This window comes from Microtus ochrogaster, chromosome 10 (assembly GCF_000317375.1).
Source record: "Microtus ochrogaster isolate Prairie Vole_2 chromosome 10, MicOch1.0, whole genome shotgun sequence".
Classification (NCBI taxonomy): Eukaryota; Metazoa; Chordata; class Mammalia; order Rodentia; family Cricetidae; genus Microtus; species Microtus ochrogaster.
This window is the reverse complement of record NC_022016.1, coordinates 82,981,177-82,995,001: the sequence shown is the minus strand read 5'-3', so window position 1 is coordinate 82,995,001 and position 13,825 is coordinate 82,981,177. Positions and strand designations below refer to the sequence as shown.

At 52.8% G+C, this 13,825-nt stretch overlaps 1 protein-coding gene across 3 annotated transcripts in view; it reads right to left on the bottom strand.

Moving 5' to 3' along the window:
- The window catches only part of Spsb1 (splA/ryanodine receptor domain and SOCS box containing 1), a 101,710-nt gene that overhangs the window by 37,705 nt on the left and 50,180 nt on the right, over positions 1 to 13,825 (bottom strand). The window contains exon 1 of one of the 3 annotated variants that reach the window (XM_026781810.1): positions 10,665 to 10,679. The exons of the other annotated variants lie outside the window; for them this stretch is intronic. The gene's annotated coding sequence lies outside the window, so the exon portion shown is untranslated. Of the gene's footprint in view, positions 1 to 10,664; positions 10,680 to 13,825 lie in introns of those variants that run through there. 3 annotated transcript variants of the gene reach the window in all.

The following is a 13,825-nucleotide window of genomic DNA, read 5'->3' as shown; positions in this document are numbered from 1 at the left end:
GACTGTGGGACACCATTCCGGACTCTTCTTGGCAGGGTGTGTGTGTGTTCGCCTCCAGTGGTTTGAGAATTTGTGCAGGGTGGAATCTCTGTGGCCCGTGGGTGTCTATCTCTGTGGCAGGGGGAGGCTTGAGTCTCTTGGCGGTGTTCTGAGTAGATTCTGATCACCATTAGGGGACTCTCTTCCCATGAGCACCAGAGGCCCAACCATTCAATAGCAGAGAAAAGCAAATTCCGCCCTGCATGGGAACGCTCCCACCTGATGTCAGCCACTGGCCCTGTCGTGCTCTTGGGGACAGCTGGGGCAATGGCAGCATAAGACTGGGCCAGTTATCTGACTCAGATCTTTCTGGTTGGACTTGGGATACTCTGTCTCTGACACCACTCTTTGATACATTGACCTTTAACCCTGACAAATCAAGCACTCTGCGATGAGATGAATACGGTTGGCTTTCCGAGCATCACAACAGACATCTTCCTTGAGGAGCCAGGAATGCCAAGGAGAGCCAGCTCTAACTTCCTTCCAGGATTTATGGAGAAACAAAGATCAATGGCAGGTCAGAAAGTAAAACACCCAAGTGAGAACGCAGCTCAGCTTTTAGAAACATGCCCTGCTCATCCTCCATGAACTATGTCAAAGTTAAAACCAGGTGTGACCTCTCCAGGATGCTGAGACTGCGGGGACATGCTAATGGCAGGTTCCATTCTGCCACCCAAAATGATGCAGGTAGCTTCACATGGAGAAGGGTGTCAGGAGGGGGCAGAGACTAAACCGGCTTTCGGGGTGTAGACTGTGCTGAGCCCTTCTCTTGAGGTCCTCCCAGACCCTCCCAATCAGCCCCTAGAACTCAGCATCTTCGTGGTGCAGTCTCCTATGTCCCTATGTTAAACTGTCTGGCAGTCACCCATGAAGTATGCAGATCACCTTTGTAAGTCTGCCAGGGACGGGTCACTTCAAGGACAGTGGTCAACAGTAATTTGTGACATCCTTCTATCCCTTTTAGATTCCTTCCTTCCTCCCTTCATGACTACCCTATGAGAATGATCTATGTCCCCAACACTTAGCTGGGGGTAGAGCATCTGATGTCTTTGCCCAGAACCTGCTTTGTCTCACTTTGGTGATATGCCTCAGTTCTGATTTTGAAGACTCTCCTGTCCCTAGTCACAAAGTAGGCCTTGATTGACTGCTGGGCCCTGGGAGTTGGGACGTGACCCCAAACTGCTGCATCAGGAGATTTACATGGCCCTAGAACAGTGAAGACAGGGGACCAGCCAAAACAATCCTGGGGCTTTTGCCTAAATGACCTTCTGAGAAAGAGGCCAGAAGGAATGAAATTAGATGCTTAAATAGCAAGAGACACAGTTGCTGACGCCAGGGCTGGAACCCCTGGGCTCAGATTCTTCCTCCTTGTCTTTTCTTTTTCAAGCAACCTTACAGTTTACCAAAGCAATTTTTTTTCCCTTTTTAGATTTTATTTTCTGATGAGGAAAAGTCCCTGCTGACAAGCAGGTTAAGCTTTGGGGTGTGTCCCCGTGTGTGTATGTATGTGTGTCCACGTGGAGGCCAGAGGTCAACCCTGAGCATCTTCCTTACTCAATCCTTAAGGCAGGGTTTCCTTCTGAACCTGGAGCTCAGTGACTGAGCCTGCCTGGCTGGCTACAAGCCCCAGGGCTCCTCCTGTCTCTACCTCCCCAGCACTGGGACTGCAGGCGCATGCTGGGAGTTCTGAGGGATTAAGCTCAGCCTCTTGTGTGTGCATGGCGAGCTCTTTAACATCTGAGCCATTTTCCCAGGTTGAGGGCTTTCAGTTTGTTTGCTTATGAATATTTTAAACTATTTATTTATGGTGCTGGGAACTGAGCACAGGGCCACTGGCATGCTGAGTGAGAACTCTTCCATGGTTCCAAGCTAAACTTGACAAAGACTACTTTCTGGCCCACGCAGTTTCTTCCACCAGGCATGTCTTGTTTCCTCATCAAATTTTGCCTCAGAGAGCCTTTGACATCGGAAAGTCTTACAGTGTCTCCCCGTGTGATACCGCTCCTGTGCCTTCGCGGGCTTTTGCAAGCTTTCTGTCATTGACCTGTTTCGCATCATCCTGTCTGTGCTGAGCCGTGGACCCCATCCCCTGGTGCCTGCTTCAGCACAGCAGCAGAGAGCAGTAACTGCTGGTACTAAACCTTCTCAAAGTTAGTGCCAGGCACATAGCACATGTCAGACAATCATCCGGATGGAGCACCTGCCACCTGGTGACCCTTATTTGATGTCACATCATGTGTAAGTTTGAAGGCAAAAATCTGGTCAATCTAGGAAGAACCAGGTTGTTATCCCCACCTCTGCTCCTTCTAAGGGCCAGCATGGGTCCCTCACGCCACAGTCCTTCTGTGTGGCTCCTACACCAGATCTTGTCTTTCCATCGCCCACACTCTCCCGTGGCTGCCTTTAGGCGTGACCTGGTGTCTCACAGGGCCTGTAGGTCTTCTATTTGGGCCGCATCACCTGCTTTTCCTCACCTGCCACACCTCATCCAGTCTCTGCACCACCAAGGGTTGTCCTTCATTCAGAGGGCTCTCCCTCTCCCATCAGGCCTCACTCGGAGGGCAATACACCACACAGGCCTGCCAGCCATCACCTGGGATTGCCGGTACGTCTGCCCCAGTCCTCCTACCTCAGGAGCCCAGCCCGTGCTTCTCCAGAAACATTATGTTCACAGAGACAGCAGCCTGAGACAGTCTTCACCAGAATAGGAACTCCACGAGGGCAGGAAGTTCATCTTGCCCACCACATCCCAGGATCTGGAATAGTGCCTGAAGTGGTAATAAAACATGCCTGTGGGGTGAATGAGAGGCTCTTTCTGCCTGATACACTGTGCTCCCCCAAAATACTGCACAATACTCCCAGGGAAGCAGGGCCTAGCACCTCCCTAAGATATACCACTGTCCTGAAGGGCTCTCTCTGCATTCCTCTGCCTGTCCCCAACTGACTGGCTGTAAATGCCACTTTAGCCCCAGCTTGCCTTCCAGGCCCCCCATTTCTAGAGACTCAGACTCAATTCTCTCTAGTGGGGAGACCTGGCTGTGCCTAGGAAGCAGGCAGCAGCTTCGGTTCCTCGCTCCCTGACTCCTCCCTGGCCCAGAACCAAGAGTGTCAGCTGAGAGCTGGACAACAGAGTGTTGGTCCTTCTGGGCACCCTGTCCCAGCTTGGAGAATCCACATCTACACTGGGCACAGAAGAGGCCCAATATATCCCCTCCATCCACACAAACCTTCTCTTTGGGAGCAACAGCCAGCCAGTACTGTCCTTCCAGACAGGACAGCCAACCGCAGCACCTGCACCTGACCGCCTTCCCATCCACCAGCTGGAGAGGCCAGTGCCCCTGCCTTCTCAGAAAGAAGAATGCATCTGCGCTGGATCCGGCCACACAGCCCCCCCCCACCTCCACTCCCCACAGAGAAAACAGACCTCTTGTCTCAAACATGACCGCCTAGCCTGGTGTCAGCTCTGAGAAATCAAGGGTCACAGAGTTATCGCCACGGTACATGCACCATGGCTTCAAGGCTGTCACACCCATTCCAGAGTCTCTGGTCATTAGGAGACACTGACCAGTGGCTGCCTCCCACCAGGAGCCAAACACAAAGTTCTCTTTATGGGAAGACAGGATGGCCACTGGCTAATCCTGGGTCAGGAAAAGCCAGGTTTGGCCTTTCTCCAAGGACACAATAGGTTTTTGTCTTGACTCCTACCCCAGGCCCACTTATCCAGCTTCCCCAGCAGGTACAGTCCAAGACCCCCTAGGCTGCCACACCTCCTCATAAAGACACTGAGGATAGACAAGCATATGAAGCCAGCACTAGGCATCTCTACACTCCCTAGAAGCTTACTGAGGACCTACTATGTGCTGAGCAGAGCCTGCACACAGCAGAGCAGACAGAACGACACTGATGGCCACTGAAAATGTCATTCATGGCTTCCATAGGCTTGCTTCACAGTGGGTACACACGGTGATGAGGACAAGCCTGCTCACTTGGGGTCTGGTCCAGCTGTATCAAGGAGGTCCAGACTGGTTGACTGAGAAAAATATAGGGATGAGATTATCGGAAGTTAGTGTCCCTTGGCCTGGGGATGGAACTCGGCTGGTAGGGGCTTAGCTAGCATGCATGAAGCCCTGGAACTCACACCACAGCACATGAGAACCAACCCCCCCGCAAGTTGTCCTCCAACCTCCACATTCAAGCTATTACACACACACACACACACACACACACACACACACACACACACACACACATGCACACGCACACACTTCACAAGCTGAGACAGTCTGGGGAGGGATAAATAAAGGTCCTAATAGAGCTACATAAAACAGGTAGGAACTAGAAGAAGGGAAGAGAAGTAGCCTAGAAAACCGAAAAATCATGACCAAGATGGAGCCACCAGATACCCTGGGAGGAATCCTGTGGCTCAGAAAAGTAACCCCCTCCTTGGGGTTCATACCTCAGTTTTCCTCGCTAGAAGAAAGCCCCCTGAGCTTTCTCTCTGGTCCTCAGGAACTAGGATCTGAGAGAGAGGCAGGGGAAGGTCTATGGTTCCAAGAATGGTCTCTGCCATCCATGGGCTGATCTCCTAAAGCCCCAGCCAAAAGGCCTGGGGGTTGGGGGACTGAGAAAGCAAGCCAGGGAGAAATGGAAAACCCCAGGATTCTGTGGGAGGCAAAGGGGTAGGGGGCCAGAGAGGGGCCATATCAAGCCCCAGCAACCCTTGGCTTCGGCTCAGCAGGAACTGTTTCATCCAGAGACTGGGAGCCGCCAGCCCAGCCAGGGCTCTCATGAGAGCGGAAGAGGTCAAGGCTGGATTTCCCCTTTCCAATATGGCAGAGGGGAGGAGGGGCTGACTGAAGGAGCATGCAGAGTGCTGTGGCTGAGATGACAAAGTCTTCAAAGGCCAAAGCTGGGAAGAGATGGCCACCTGGCCCCTCCACTGCCAGCATCAAAGAGTGACACTCAGACAGAGATACCGTCACACGGGGCAGGTCACATCTAGGTCAGTGCTGGCTACACGGGAAGGGAGTGACCTATTTCTAAGGTCCCTCATCAGGAACCTCCCTGGGAGCCCAGACGTCTGTCAGAGCCAGACAACAAAAGGTGTCTGGGAAGAGCCTTGGGAAGGGTGTGGTGAGGGAGAGAGGCTGCTGTGTCTGGTGACTTAAGCCAGAGCTGCCCTCCAGGCCAAGGACCTCTGCCTCCTGCTAGCTGTCAGAGTCACCAAAGTCACCACTGTCCCTCTATAATACCTGGACCCACGTGTGGCTCCTCGTGGCCCTCCAAAATAATCCACTAATTTTCAACCACAATGGAACCAGCAGGTGCCCTGACTGCCTCGGAACCCCTGAGCACAGTGCTCCCCAGTCCCCCTTTACACTCTGTCTTCCTAGCTTACTAGCACAGCCCCTTGGTCCTGTTAGCAGATGTTTCCTCTTGGTCAGTTTTCAGTGGGGGCTTCCAATCCTACCCACTAATAGCTGGTGAACACACCATACAGAGGGGCCAGCTAATGGATAGTTCTCCAAACAGGAACAGATAAGAGTCTGTGGAAAATTTGCCAATTATCAGAAAGACTCACGAACTTTAAAATTTTCAGTGTGCTCTGCAACCCTAGGTCAGCTATAACCCGTGATATTGTGGGCCTCAGTTTCCCCTTTCTGAAAACTGGATAGCAGCCCCTGTCTTATAGGAATGACTTGAATATTGGATGAGACAATGCGGGCACCCACTGAGTCCTGAGCCTGGTGTGTACTAGAGGCTGATGAGAGACAAGCCACTGGGACAGGACGGGTTAAGACTTCATCTCCAGGGCTAAACCCAGGGGCTCAGGGGGTAATAAAGACCCTTTGTGCCTCCTACAGGATGGGAGTTCAGAGGGAGGCATTTCACCAGTCTGTCCAACATGAGCTGGCTGTGTATTTCCCAAGGGGAGACGGACAGCTTTCTCCCATGTATAAAACAGATACCAGACAGGCTCCTTCATAGGATAAGAGGCCAGAGGGGGGCATCATAGGTGGCACATTGCTCCTGTGGCTGTCATCCTCTCTGGCCACCACTGGAGACACCCAGCTCTGCAGCCCCATGCCTACGACAGTTTCTTGCCTACGGTAGAACTGTATCTCTTGACCCAGAGCAGAGGTGGTTGGTAGTCTTCCTCCACAGTCCATAAAATCCTTCCCCATGACCTTGGCCTGCCCAGCACCACCCACCTGTCTAACGTGCTCATCTTTCACCCCCCCCCAACTCCGTCATGGGACCTGCATCTTACTGTCTCTGCCATCAGACTGGTCCTGAAGACAATGGCACCTTACAGTGACCATCAGGTGACTCCAACCCTAATGGCCTTTGATGTGATAGGACAGGAACAACCCTGTGTCTGTCTCCCACTGCTCGTTACTTCCCCAAAGCCTCTTACCCCTTCTCAGCTGTGCTCCCCGCCCCCCCCAACACACAGTGAACGTGCTATAAGGGTCTGAAGGCCCAACTAGGCAACATGTCTCTCTCTAGCACAAGAGTGCGTTTCCATGGTCTTGGTGCTGAAGGAGGCCACCCATGCCTTGCAGGATATTTGAAATTCCAACACACACACACACACACACACACACACACACGCTTTCTTTGTAAGGAGCTCTGACTCCATCTTGGTGGACCACTAACCCAGAAACTCTACACCCAAAGAGCCAGCTAAGCCCCAGGAATGCAAATGTTTAAGCCGCCCCCCCACCCACGGCCCTTCCCAACCAACCACGCAGACTAAACTAGGGAGGTTTAAGAATTCTTTCGGCTTGGTGTTTTGGGGAAGTTTTTGTTTTGTTTTGATTTCGTTTTTATTTTTTTAATTTTCTTCTAGTGGGACAGAGAAGACCGAGAGGAAATAAGATTACTTCCAGTAACAGCAATTACTTTGCTGCCTCCGTCCCTAGAATCACGGCCAAGGTTACTCCCCTTGTTGTAGCCTAGCGGGTGGGAGTGGGGATCTCAGGAATTCAGACATTTGAACAGTTCATAGGAATTGGGGGGGCTGTTTTTAGAGGGGGGGCTTCCCCTGAAACCTGGTAAAGCTTGGTTCCTCCTGCCTCACTGAACTTGTACAGTGAGAGTCTACTGGAACTCCGTCCCTCTCATTTCACCCCAGGATGTACGGTCTCCAAACCACCAGCGAGATAAACAAAAAGTCCCGCATGAAGAAGTAAGACACACAGAGTCCGCCTTCAGCGGCCCTGCAGGAGGAAGATGGTCAGCCTGTGTGGGGAGAGCCGAGCAGGGATCCTCCCTCAGTCCACCTTCAGGAGGAGGGTGGGGATGTGTGTGTGGGGAGAGGCCAGTTTTGGAGAGGAAGGAGACAGACCTGATCCTTCAGGGGCAACGCAAAGGCTAGAGAGCCAAGCCTAGTACTAGGTCCATCGTACTAGGTCGAGGGACTCAATCCCACGGTAAGCCAGACACTGTTCTAGACACAGCAGCTTCAGAACACGATGGGTGGAGCCCCTGAGAGCCAGTCAGTGGACATCCATAAGGCATGACCTGGCTAGATCAAAGGTGCTAGCTCCTCCATCATCAGTGAAGAGATGGCCTTGCTCACGCACTCGCTCAGCCCTCCATTTCCATTTCTACCATGTACCCACCATGTGCAGCCGCCATGTCCCAGCTACTGTATACCATGGGCAACTCTGACAGTGCTTAAGCCATGTCTGAACCTGAAGTGTACTCTGGCCCTTCCTTCGGGGCCTCGGGGCAGATACTGAGGGAGAGTGATCAACAGCCCTAGCTGGGTCTTCTCGGCTCCTCCAGGGTCTTACTGTGCCACCGCATACAACACTCAGAGATGGGAGGAGTGGGGACTTACTTCTCGATGTTATAAGGACTAACTGAGGCATGCCTGAGGACAAAGGGGCTCCTGTGGCCACCCCACACCCATACGCACCTGAGGTGAGGCAGAGGTGGAAGGAACCTGAGAGGAGGCAAAATCTTCTAGGGGACTAAGCCTCTGGCTTGGCTACCAAACCAGTGGATGTGTCTAACATGCAGAGGGCAGACCTGTCCCGAGAGACGGCGACGGCTAATCATGACCCTCTAGTCTTTCTCCCAGAGTGCTCACCACACTGCTGCAAAGAACACAGAGCAGTAGTGGATCTCCACACCTATCTGTAGGAGGAAGTTCTTGCCGTGAAAGATCAGGAAGGAGGCAAAGAAACTGTAGTTGATGCAACCTGGACATCCAGTCTCTATGCCTTGTCCCCAGAAAGCCTGAGCCACATGATCCAGGGGGCCCCTATACCTCCTTATATCAACTCAGCTTCAAAAGAGAGCAGGGGGTCTGCACTCCAGGATCCGAGTGGTGGGGCTAGCTTGAAGGGAGCTGGTGTTGCGGGGCTATGAAGTCAGGTGATCAGTGGCCTGGGAGACTTACATAGGCCCACCCACTGCTGCCCCGCAGACTCTGCCTCTGCAGCTCCTGACTCCTCATTAGGACCTGTTCTAGGGCACCATCGCAGGCTGGGCTCCTGCCAGGGTGGCTTCTGCACAGTTACACTGCGTTCTAATCACTAGCTCATATGACTGTTCCCACCAGGGAAGGCCAATCCTTAGGGCCAAGAACCCTGCCTTGTCCAGCTGTGCATCTGGAGTCTGGCAGAGCAACTCACAAAGGTACAATTGTCTGAACGATGGTACAGTGGCCCACAGGCATCAGCCACACATCTGTGTCTATGCTCAGTCCAGCTGTGGTTCTGCAGAAGGGCCTCACACCCCTATCAACAACTGTGGAAGGCAAGGCTCAAAGCAGCACAGACACTTGTCCAGGATCCAGGTGAGAAGCCAGAACCAAAGCTCACAGTGTTTTCAGGACACAGGAAGGCAGGGCGGGGCGGGGCGGGGGAAGACGAAGAAAAGCACGGCAGAGAACGGCTACATCAGTACTTCTATTCTCCCCTGCCTGCTACCCAGAGAGCTTGCAAACACTGCCTCTTGGACAGGACTTATGCTGCCAAGGGAGAAAGCAAGAAAGCCAGAGAGAAGGCACAGTAATAGGCATGGGTGTGGGGGGAATCCATCACCATCAGCCACCCCCTTAGCTGAGGGTCTGGCAGGGCACTATAAGCCTCCAATGCCCACGCCCACCTCCAGCCCTTGCCTCAGCCCTAAGGCTCCACCCTCACTGGCCACAGGAAACCCAGGCGCTGTCCAAGTTGAGCTTCCCAGAACAATCACCATGCTTCCCTAACCTGCCCGGAAACGGGGAAAGAGTGCAGCTGCTTCCTGTCTCCACCTGGCTTGTCACTGCCCACAACTGTCCACTCTGCTTCCTATGGCTGGGGAGGGGACTGGTTCATGGCCAAGTCTGGCACACAGACACCCTTAATATGCAGTGTGATAAATGGGAGGTCGGAGATGAATAAAAAGCTCAGACCCGAGGAACCAATCGACCCGTAGGGGGAAGGGAAAGACAAAGACGGACATACAGACAAGACACACACACTTACACCCACACACATGCACGCACCTCCCAAGTATCAAATTGAAAATCCAGGCATCATAGTGCCTTTTCCGATGACATTCCTCAGGCACCAATTATCCAAGTCCTAGGTACACCCCTGAAGACTTTGCATATACACGGCCCTCACTCAGCCCTCTCAGACCTAAGACCCAGTGTCAGAGATACGGCCCCCACTCAGCTTTCCCATAGTCACCTGAGTAAATCCTGACTGCCATTAAAATTCAACCCAAACCCTGCTGGTCCCTTTGCCCTTACCACCTCCACTAGTGTTATTTTTGGGGAGAGTTATCTGGATATCCGCCCTCTTTATGATAAGCTGCCTCATTTCCATAGGCAGGGCACCCCAGGAAACTCACCAACATGTATCATCCCATTCCGTGGGGCATTCTGACACTCCCACTTCGCAGGGGGAAACTGGACGCTCAGAGGAGTGACCAGCACACTCAGGTCACAGAAGCAGGAAGTGCCAACGCTAGAATGCAGTCATCTCTCTGACTCCCAGCCAAGCTCAAAACAGCATCAACCTCCTCCACACACAGACTAAACCCAGCTTCCCCTGTGGCCTCATCCAGACAAGAGGCTGCCACCCTGGAGAAGAGCAACTATCCACTGCACTTGGAGCAGCCCCTGTGCAGCCTGTTTATGCCAGTGTTCTAAGACAGGGACACACAAGTGCTACAGGGTACCAAACCTCCCATGTCTGCCGCCCAAGCAATCAGTCTCTGCCGTCACTTGTGCTCCCTCACTGTAGGGCAACTAAAAGGGGCTCTACCTTTAGTTTAGGACATAGCAGAGTCCTAAACTTGGATAATCGCATCCTGCCAATACCAGCACCGAAGTAGGCTCTGCTTTGATAGTCCCTGGACCCAACCAGGTGTAGTGATGCCATGGATGAAGCTATGTGGAAATATCCATGTGGACACACACACACACACACACACACACACACACACACACACACACAGTCTCTCCTGGAACTGCCTTGTACACTCTCCAGCAGAACCTAAGCAGCCTAGGCACCACCCCCCCCATCTCCAAACTACTCAAACAGCAGTAGGCAGCTGGCCTGCATCAGCTGAGCGCATCTCCTTGCCATGAGCCCCAAGGGTCTGGGTGGCTGTCTCACCTGCCACCTTCTTCTTTGCCCAGTTCTCGGGAGGGAGCACCCAGCTGTTATGGTTCCTTGGGCAGGGCAGGGCCTCTTGTGCCCCACAGCCCCTCCACCTCCCTGACCTCCCCGCACCTGGATCCGCTTGCAAATGACTAAGCGATTTCTCCCTGGAGCGGGCTGCCAAGAGGCCCTGCTGGCTGCAGAAACGCACCAGGATGCCCTGAGCCACCGAGTCCTCTTCTTGGGAAAGAAAACCCCTCCATGTTTTGTTTTGTTTCATTTTCCCCTTTAGTGAAACAAATCCACCCACGTGGTTACTGGAAGCGCAAGCCTGTGAAACAACCCTTTGCAAAGAGAATTAGTCAGAGGCCCTCAGAGGTGGGGCAGCCTGTGTACCCTAGGTTCCCAACAGGAGAGGAGCGAGGGGGGCCTCAACCTCCAATCCCAGTGCTCTTCAAGTGGTGGGTGATGATGCCTGCCAGTGGATATAATTAGGACGCAGCCATGGCCCAGGGGCAAGGTCATTGGCACCAGACAGAGTACAGCGTACTTATTTAACAGGCAGACAGGGGAATCAGACTTGTACTCAAATCCCACCCACCAGAGGGGGTTGAGCCTCAGCAGGCCACAGCTTGCTTATCTGCAATGTAAAGATAATGGATTATCTACCAGGGGTGTGCATTAGATCCCCAAAACTGAAAGAACCCGACCTGAGAGGCTCTGTGCAGGGTACCCAGGGAGACAATCACACAAACACCATCTCTGTGCAGGGTACCCAGGGAGACAATCACACAAACACCATCTCTGTGCAGGGTACCCAGGGAGACAATCAATCAATCACACAAACACCATCTCTTCATGAGTAGGCAGCTGTCCCCTCAGTGCCAGCATGCGGCTCTTGCAGGAGGATCTGCTGAGTCAGTTCTCAGTTTTACCCACAATGCAACCTGGGCAAGCGGGCAGGGGCTGGAGCAGGTGCAGAAACAGTTCCCATCTCAGCTGCCCTGGACCCTAACTGTGTGACCCCATGGGCTCCCCGGTCTTGTCCTCCATCTCATCTGTAGAGACTGTTTCCAACCAGGGCAGTTTGGGCACTTCTCAAACAAAACTCGCTGAATCATCTGTGTCAAAGTTTCTATTTAAAAAAAAAAAATCAAATCTAGACTCTTGGCAACGCTGCCACACCACTGGGCTCTACTGTCAAGCTACTCCTTAGCCAGGACACACACTTCTTTGCCTCAGTTTTCCCGATGCCCTGCCGCCTCCCTTCCCAGCCTCTGGGAGCATGTGAGCTTATGACCCATTTAAAACCCTAATTTTATTTAGGAGCTCAGTCTCAGCCACTCATCACTAGAAATATCCACAGGAAGCGCCCCTCGGGAAGGTAATTAAAGCCTGACGCTCAGGGCTGGTTTTTCTCAGAGAAAGACGTGGCACTACAAGGGAAGCCCAGCGGCGAGGCCTCCATTTTCTCAGTTTTGTTTTAATGTGAATTCTTAGACAAAGAGCAGAAGTAAGTGTGAGAACCCTGCTCCCTCCCCCACTTCCCTCTACCTCCTGGTTACCAACTCAAGTCCGCATCACCTCTAGCTGATGTCCCTGTAGACGCGTAGAAGACAGGCAGAAGAGTAAATCACTGATGTCAGCTCCCAGCTCTGGGCTCAAGACCGAGGGGAGCTGTGAGAAGCCTTCCAGCTTTCTTTCCCAGCCGGCAGCTGCTCTAGGTATTCGTGAGAATATGGAAGATTCGCTGGACGTGGCTGGATCTGCTGACAGCCCAGCAGAACCACTAAACATGTCCAGGGCTGTCTGGGGAAAGTGCAAGCCTCGGGATCTTTTCTTTGCCTCTCTGAGATGCTGGTGTCGCTCACGTGGCCACCACCAACATCTGCTGAGGGCCACACACTGGGGATCGGGAGTGGGTGAGCTGAACCCGCTGCTACTCACTCTCCCACCTCCTCCTTAACCTGGGCCCAGTCATGTGCATCATCCATCCCTTTGCCTCCCTCCGCCAGAAACTCTCCCCACACAGCCCGGCACATCCCACCGGCACATCCCACCGCAGGGCTGTGCTGTGGTTCTGTAGTGACTGAGTCTCACCACCCCCATCCTGACTGGCTTCCAGCTCAGTGGTAGGCAGAGGGTGAGGACACACTGGGGGGCTGGGGAAGATGGCTTAGGGGGGGCCGGGGGGGGAGTATGAGGATCGGAGCCTGGGTCCCCAAAACCACATACATGCCAGATGGGCATGGTGGCCCACCTGTCATGGCATCCTCAGAAGGGGACGACAGGGAGTCCCTGGAACAAGTGGGCTAGCAAGACTAGCCAGATTGGTGCAGTCTGGCTCCCAACATCAGCCTGAGGCTTCTACATGTATACATACTCGCAAGTGTACACCTGCACACGCAAACACACATGTGTGCATGCGCAATAAAAATGCATTCACAACACATACACAGAAAAAGTGAAAAAAAAACATACAACAAAACAGGGACTGTTTGCATCCACATCACTGTGTCAGCATGAATTCTTATGTGACTCCATTAAGCTTTCGATTTTGATTTTTTTTTTCTTTTCTTTGGCAACAGGATCACTATGTAGTCCACGCTGGCCTAGAATTTACAATTCTCCTGCCTCAGCTTCTCAGGTCCTGGAATTACAGGCATGCAATGCACCTCCATGTGCAGCGCTTGGCTTGTTTTTAGCTGTCTGTGAACAGACTGAAGAGTCTGCATCTTATGTTTAGTGGGAAGACTTAGAAGGAAATCCGACACAGATGCTCCCTCTGCACCAAAGAACTGGACTCCTTCTTAAACCCAGGAAGGAAATAAGTGATTCACACCCAGGACCACCCCAAACTCACAATGGGTCTAGCGTGGACAATCTTCACATGCCACCCTTGGTCACATCCTGGGGACAGCTTTCCCTGGGGGCTTTCCAAAGCCGTGCCACTTTTACAGGATGAGTCAAAGTGATACTGTTCAAGTGACATGAAATTTAGTTCATAAGTGGCTTGTCCAAGAAATCACATTAGTGCCCACCTGAACCGCAGCCAGCGGCCAAGCACCCTGAGAGAACTGTCTCCCCCGACTCGCCTCGCTCGCAAGGATGCTGCCATTGTGAGGAGAAACCGGACTCATAAATGTTAATGAAGCCAGGTGCAGTGATGCACACCT